The sequence below is a fragment of the Numida meleagris genome, chromosome 4 (assembly GCF_002078875.1).
Source record: "Numida meleagris isolate 19003 breed g44 Domestic line chromosome 4, NumMel1.0, whole genome shotgun sequence".
NCBI lineage: Eukaryota > Metazoa > Chordata > Aves > Galliformes > Numididae > Numida > Numida meleagris.
Window position 1 is genome coordinate 42,384,698 of NC_034412.1, and position 7,308 is coordinate 42,392,005.

The 7,308-nt window shown below is 41.5% G+C and overlaps 2 long non-coding RNA genes across 4 annotated transcripts in view; both read right to left on the reverse strand.

Annotated features, from left to right (window-relative positions):
• Positions 1-7,308, reverse strand: part of LOC110397846 — a 25,018-nt gene continuing 17,710 nt past the window's right edge. For all 3 annotated transcript variants that reach the window (XR_002438012.1, XR_002438013.1, XR_002438014.1), the window contains one exon: positions 1-2,826. This is a non-coding gene — a long non-coding RNA (uncharacterized LOC110397846). The remainder of the gene's footprint in view (positions 2,827-7,308) is intronic.
• Positions 5,933-7,301, reverse strand: LOC110397847. The gene is made up of 2 exons (XR_002438015.1): positions 7,156-7,301; positions 5,933-6,610 (listed from the first exon to the last, which is right to left on the reverse strand). It is a non-coding gene; the product is annotated as an uncharacterized LOC110397847 (long non-coding RNA).

Here is a 7,308-nt window from a genome sequence, read left to right on the forward strand (position 1 = left end):
TTTCACATATAACACCTTTAATGTCACAAAAGACTCAGACTTAAAAACCTGTACTTTTTTCTTGTATTAAGATAGACACGCAAACGCATCAGTTATTATTGAACACTGAATAATTATATTTGCCTTTTATATTCAATTTAATCTTACAAAATGATAATACTTCAGCATATTTACCATATGTTACTTAAAAAGCCATTATCCACTGCTGGAAATAAGAGAGAAGACTGTAGATCTCTATGTATCATTAGCCAATGTAATCTGCATTTTTCTAAGAGCCAGCAAAAGAAACCCATACCAGTTAGAGAATAAAGGGAACGATATTCTCCTGACTGCAAGAAAGTTCTAGTTTGTAAAGGAGCTGCTTCAGAATTTGATATAATTTATGTATTTACTCATATTTTAATGACATTATTCTCTAAATGTCACAAATATATAGGAACACCTGTATGATTTTTAATAATATATTTCCACCATATATCTTCTGATAAGAGAAGCGCAACAGTGCACACAGGCACATAACTGAACATTACAATTAAGTTAAGCTACGAAGTCTAATAATCTCAGTTTCACTGATGGTATGGAAAGTTACACTGACTCGGTACTTGTCCCTGTATTTCCTACCTTCAAAACATAATCAGATTTTAAATTCAGACTTCTTTATGCGCTGAGATATTGTTGCATCGACAACGAGAAATCCGCAATTACCAACAAAGTATTCTGTCATTAAACAAATATTATTTACGTTTTTTCAGTGTATTGGTTCTAGCTTTATAAAGAATTTTAAGAAAGGCTGTGGTTGAAAGGTATTTGCTGAACAGGACATGCTATTCCAGGCACGGTAGAAACTGTGCTCGCAATTGATCACTGCTGCATTCCCTGTAGCTTTCTACTGTGGCATATTCTTTGCATCACATTTTATTCGGTTGTTTTGTTGGGGAGGGTTGTGAGTTTTTTTCTTTTTGAAAGGTCACTGCAACATTATCAGAAAAATAAGATTGATTTCACCTCACTTTCCTCATCAAACGTGAACTCATTTCAGTACATGACATGCAGTAATGAGACGCATGCATTGCAATTTTACGGTGCGCAAAATCAAATGCTTCCTTTAGACAGACATTTTGGGTGTACCCTTTTCTACCTAATGTTTGTTTGTCGTGGAATATTTGCATGTACACACACATAGATACTTACATCCCACCAGTTCTCCCTTGTAAGTAGATCTGGAAAAGATAAATACAAGGATCAAACTCTGAAATGCTTCAGCATTTGAATAAACCTCAGACTTGGACCTCAGTTGTGACTCTTACTGTGATAATAAATCTTTGCTTGCAGTTTGTACCCTCAATAGAGCAGTTGCCATCTTATTTTCATCAAGCTTCATGTCAGTCTCACTCCCCAGGCATAAGGCCACTGCTTATTTGCCACAATAGAAAATACTGTAAGACCATTACTGATCATCAGGCCCATGTAGTTTTCTTTTTTTTTGTGTTCATATTCAATAGTCAATGGTAAGAAGTATTTTTGCTCTATGAAACAGTCACCATTTAGGTGGCCAAAATGTAACATGATGATCAACTTAGTTTCAGCATTTTGACCTGGTCTGTTCCTTCTAGACATTGACTAAGTAATCTCTTCTGAATTTGTTCTTACCGTAGTGTTCCCTCAGGTCCATATGGAAAGGCTCTAGAACAATGAACATGAAAATGTCATTATAGCAAGAGCCAAGCCTAGGCTACACATTGGAGACCTAAGCTTCTTTAAATTATAGGGTTTCCAGACGGCAGTTCTCCAGTACCAAACAGTTACATCCACATTTAGCATTTTGCTTGCAGTCTTTTCATAATGAATTATATCACCGCCATCTCAAGTGAATTGTCTACACAAGAAAGAAGCTGTTCAAACGTGTTGTGTATCTGTAGATGAATTTCAAAACCAGTTAAGATAATCATGTCACATTAAACAGCGTAAGGTGACAGAAGGTCCAAGAGGGAGGCTTTGGCAGCTTCAGCAGACGTCCTTCAACGAACGGCGTAAATTTTAATATAGTAATTGTATTACACCAAGTGGATGTCTTAACGTGATACTGCTTCTAGTCTATTTACAGGGAACGTAAGGGAAAGCTCAAACAGTATCAATATATTCGTATTTTTCATAACCTCTTTGCCTTTTAAATCTTCTGCAAACAAGCCAGCCCAAACAAATCTTAGGTTTTTTCACTGACTTCATTTCTAGAACCCCTTCTGGGTTAGGGTTTCCAATTAGAGTACAATTCTTGATGCACGTTTCATAGAAAATGTATATTCTCACATTGTGTAGTTTTTTTCTGCAATGTATGACTTCAGCATTGCAGGAAAATGAAGTTTTTATTTCAGTTGTTCCAGGTGGGATCCCTCCTGGACGACACGTTACAGGTCCTGGGAATAATCTTCACTAGAGCTGTGAATGTTCAGTGAGGAGAATTTATTTTTATACCAATGCCTCAGATTCAGTGACTGCCAATACAACGCACAAAACCATCGAGAGATATTCAAAATACGTTAGTTATATCAATTTTATGCCAGATAAACTGAACAAAATTAGGGTAATTGCTGTTTAATTCTAGCATCTTTGCAAGTGTCCATTTTAACCACTGTCCCAGACTACTCAGCTTTATATTTAGTTTTGTAAGCATACATATATGCTAACACTCCCCGGCAAGTGGGGACGGCTGCAGTGTCTCTGCCATCCGCTGCTGCCACAAGGATGCCTTGGGAACACAGGCAGTCTCTTAGAAAATAGAGATGTTCTCTGGATGCTCTGATTCATGAGGGACCAGGCTGGCACGTCCTAGAAAGAAATGGGAAATAAGGGAGGTTTACCTCACAAGCAAATTAGCTCGTACAAAGAATTTTGGTGATAATGCCTAGATGAAAGCTCATAAAGAATTTAAATATGTTAACTGTCGTAACAACAGAAAGCACTGTGATAAGACCAGAACATCTGACTAATTTGTTGTGGCATCCCTGAGGGTCAGCAGCCATTTCAGTTCTCAGCTTTCCACTTCGTTTGAATGACATCAATCTGAAAATCGAGACTGCAGTGCTCAAAGTACAAACCTCACAGAAGAACATCGAGCTGTGTGCATACGAATAAGAAACGCTTGCAAAGCTTTTGTTGAATAATGATACCAGAGACAATAAATTGCATTGGCAAATCCAAGTGTGTTTTTCTGTTTAATATAAATGTGTGTGTGTCCATGATAAATTGTCTCCATTTTACCAGGGCTATTCTACTAGTGTTCTTCTAAACAAGAAAGGGAGGATGTGAGTTTGCATTTCATAGAGCTGAAGAGGCATTTCTCCCTCTGTTTAATATCAGTTTCACTTGAGAAGACAACTTATGTACAAAAGTGGATGACAAGTAAAACTAAAACACAAGGTGTATTACGCAGATTTTTTACAAATGGCACTTTTACATAAGATTTGCATAAAATTAAAATAACCTTTAAAATTAAGACAGCCAGTCACTGTAATGTGTCCTGAATCACTGAGCAAATAATAATCTTATCCCAGAATGTCCTCTGACGCTGCTATTGGAAACCTGAACCTACACAGGAAAACTGGTTGGGAAAACAGTTGCATACATCTCTACTGATGCTACGTCTGAAGACAAAATGTAGTTCTTAAGTAAATATTTAAAGTGAGGAATGTCTAGAGTCTGAAATATTTCATATTACTCTTTCACCTGTGTTTAGACCAGCGCTTTTCTATCCAGACAGAGATTTGGTTTGGATGCATATCCTTTATATGCTATAGAGAACAAGGCCGTGCAGCCATCAGATAGACAGACAGCAGTAATTAAATTAGCATGTAATATTTAATTATCTAAGAAGTATAGTCAAGATCCATTTGCACAAAAGGTAGTTTTACACTGTACTAGTGGTAAAAATGAACCCAAAACTGGATTAAGCAGCCGGGCGGGAATACTGACCACATGACGGAAAACCTGTCTTAAACAAAGATGTTCATGATCTCAAAGAAATGAGTGTCTCGCAGGGGGAGGAGAGGCTGGAGTACACAGTATTCTGGGACTCTTCTACAGAGCCAAGCATTGCTTGAGACTTTAAGATAGGAAATCCTAGATAATATAAAATCCCTCATTTTCCATTTCAGACCGAAGACTCACATGGATTCTGGAATACAAGCTGCTAATCTTAAATAACCAAGTTTCCTTACTGTCAGGACTAGAAAAGTAACTCTGTTGGTTTTGGCTCTGCTCTGGGGCAGCCAGATCCAGGTTGGAACTACTGCTGGGCTCTCCTTACTTTTGGGGGTTATCATAGTACTGTTGTGTGGTTCCTACATATATGTATATTTTTTTTCTTTTCCAGGGGATGGTACAGGACTGCTGCTGGACCTCCTGAGGCCAAGCACAACCCTGAGGTCTGTGGGTGCTGCAGTTCCTCCAACTTGCACTGGTGGAGGAGGTGAACAGGATGAGGCCATGCCCTTTGGTGCTCTGTAGGTATGAAGCAATGCAAGGTGCTGTTCCTGTGGGTTCTTTTGTTGTTGACTTTTTTCTTAACTTGAGACTTTTACTCTAAGCTCCTGGCTTTTGTTTTCTGTTTCAGGATGAGGGCNCATTTTACCAGGGCTATTCTACTAGTGTTCTTCTAAATAAGAAAGGGAGGATGTGAGTTTGCATTTCATAGAGCTGAAGAGGCATTTCTCCCTCTATTTAATATCAGTTTCACTTGAGAAGACAACTTATGTACAAAAGTGGATGACAAGTAAAACTAAAACACAAGGTGTATTACGCAGATTTTTTACAAATGGCACTTCTACATAAGATTTGCATAAAATTAAAATAACCTTTAAAATTAAGACAGCCAGTCACTGTAATGTGTCCTGAATCACTGAGCAAATAATAATCTTATCCCAGAATGTCCTCTGACACTGCTATTGGAAACCTGAACCTACACAGGAAAACTGGTTGGGAAAACAGTTGCATACATCTCTACTGATGCTACGTCTGAAGACAAAATGTAGTTCTTAAGTAAATATTTAAAGTGAGGAATGTCTAGAGTCTGAAATATTTCATATTACTCTTTCACCTGTGTTTAGACCAGCGCTTTTCTATCCAGACAGAGATTTGGTTTGGATGCATATCCTTTATATGCTATAGAGAACAAGGCCGTGCAGCCATCAGATAGACAGACAGCAGTAATTAAATTAGCATGTAATATTTAATTATCTAAGAAGTATAGTCAAGATCCATTTGCACAAAAGGTAGTTTTACACTGTACTAGTGGTAAAAATGAACCCAAAACTGGATTAAGCAGCCGGGCGGGAATACTGACCACATGACGGAAAACCTGTCTTAAACAAAGATGTTCATGATCTCAAAGAAATGAGTGTCTCGCAGGGGGAGGAGAGGCTGGAGTACACAGTATTCTGGGACTCTTCTACAGAGCCAAGCATTGCTTGAGACTTTAAGATAGGAAATCCTAGATAATATAAAATCCCTCATTTTCCATTTCAGACCGAAGACTCACATGGATTCTGGAATACAAGCTGCTAATCTTAAATAACCAAGTTTCCTTACTGTCAGGACTAGAAAAGTAACTCTGTTGGTTTTGGCTCTGCTCTGGGGCAGCCAGATCCAGGTTGGAACTACTGCTGGGCTCTCCTTACTTTTGGGGGTTATCATAGTACTGTTGTGTGGTTCCTACATATATGTATATTTTTTTTCTTTTCCAGGGGATGGTACAGGACTGCTGCTGGACCTCCTGAGGCCAAGCACAACCCTGAGGTCTGTGGGTGCTGCAGTTCCTCCAACTTGCACTGGTGGAGGAGGTGAACAGGATGAGGCCATGCCCTTTGGTGCTCTGTAGGTATGAAGCAATGCAAGGTGCTGTTCCTGTGGGTTCTTTTGTTGTTGACTTTTTTCTTAACTTGAGACTTTTACTCTAAGCTCCTGGCTTTTGTTTTCTGTTTCAGGATGAGGGCTGCAGTGAGGCCTCTTGCAGCAAGGATCAGCCTAAGCCGGTGAGCAGTTCTGGCACCAGTGAGACTACGGAGGCTGTAAGTACTGGGGGCAGGGCCTGCCCAAAGCCTCTTAGCTTCTGCTGGGAACTCCTGGAGCTCTGGCAAGAAGCTGCTAGGCTCTTAGCTTGCTTTTCTGAGGCCTGCATGGGTTTGCCGTAACATGCTTTTCCTGTTGATTTTTTCTTTTTCTCAGCTAGTGAAAGTGGCTGCTTATGTGCTCACATCCTGCCTACTTTGGACTGAATGCAGGGCCACTGCTGGGCTCCCTTTGCTTTTATTGAAGTCTACACGCTGCTTCTGCAGCAGTGGTCCTACCTGCCTGCCTCCCTTTGGAGGGAGGATGAGTGGGTTTGTGGGTGCTTTCAGCCACTCCTACTCCTAGTGGTGAAGGTGACTGAGATGCAGCAGTGCCCTTTAGTCCAACCCTGTCTCTACTGGGAGTAGGAAACCACACAAAGGCTCCTTAAAAACAAGATTGATACTTGCTTTTTGTTTCCTGTTATTCTCTTCTCTTGCAGCAAGGATCAGCCCGAGCCTGTGAACAGTGCAGGCAGCAGTGGGACTATGGAGCAGGCCTGTGGAGGCTGGGAGCATTTGATCTCTCAGTAAAGGGGTTGCCATGCCCTTGGGGGCTCCCACCTTCCTCTCTTGGGGGTTGTGCAGGGCTGCTGTTGGGGAGCCCCCCTGCTTTTTAGGGTCAGTGTGGTTCTGTGGCTTGGCTCCCACTACTTTATTTTAGAGCAGGTTGGTACAGTGCTGCTGCTCAGCTCCCTGAAGCCAAGCACAGCCTGGGTGTGCCCTCACACCCTCAGGGGAGTTTGGTGGGTGGTGTGGCCCCTCCAACTCTCCCCAGATGGGGAGTGAGTAGAATAGGGTGATGCTGTCCCTAGTGCTGGTACCTCTAGTGTTAAGAAGCAAGGCCTGAGATGGACTTTATTTCACTTTACCATCTTTTCTTGTTTTTTTTTTTTTTGTTGTTGCCAGGTGAGGGCTGCAGTGGAATATGAGACTGTGGTCGATAGCTTCCTCTTCAATGGGACTATGAAGGCAAGTGCTGGGGGGCCCAGGAGTGTGAGCCCTGCAGCCTTGGGGCTGTTGGCACTGTTGTGCCTCAGCATGGGGTCCTCACCCTGCCATCACTTGGGACTCTGTAGAGGTTGTCTTCCTGCAGGTCTGGGGCTAGCAGGAGGATCCTGGTCATGTTAAGCTGAGGGTGGAGGGGAGCTGCCCCCTGGGGGGGGGAGGGGAAGGGAGGAGAAGGGAGGGGAAGGGAAGGGAGGGG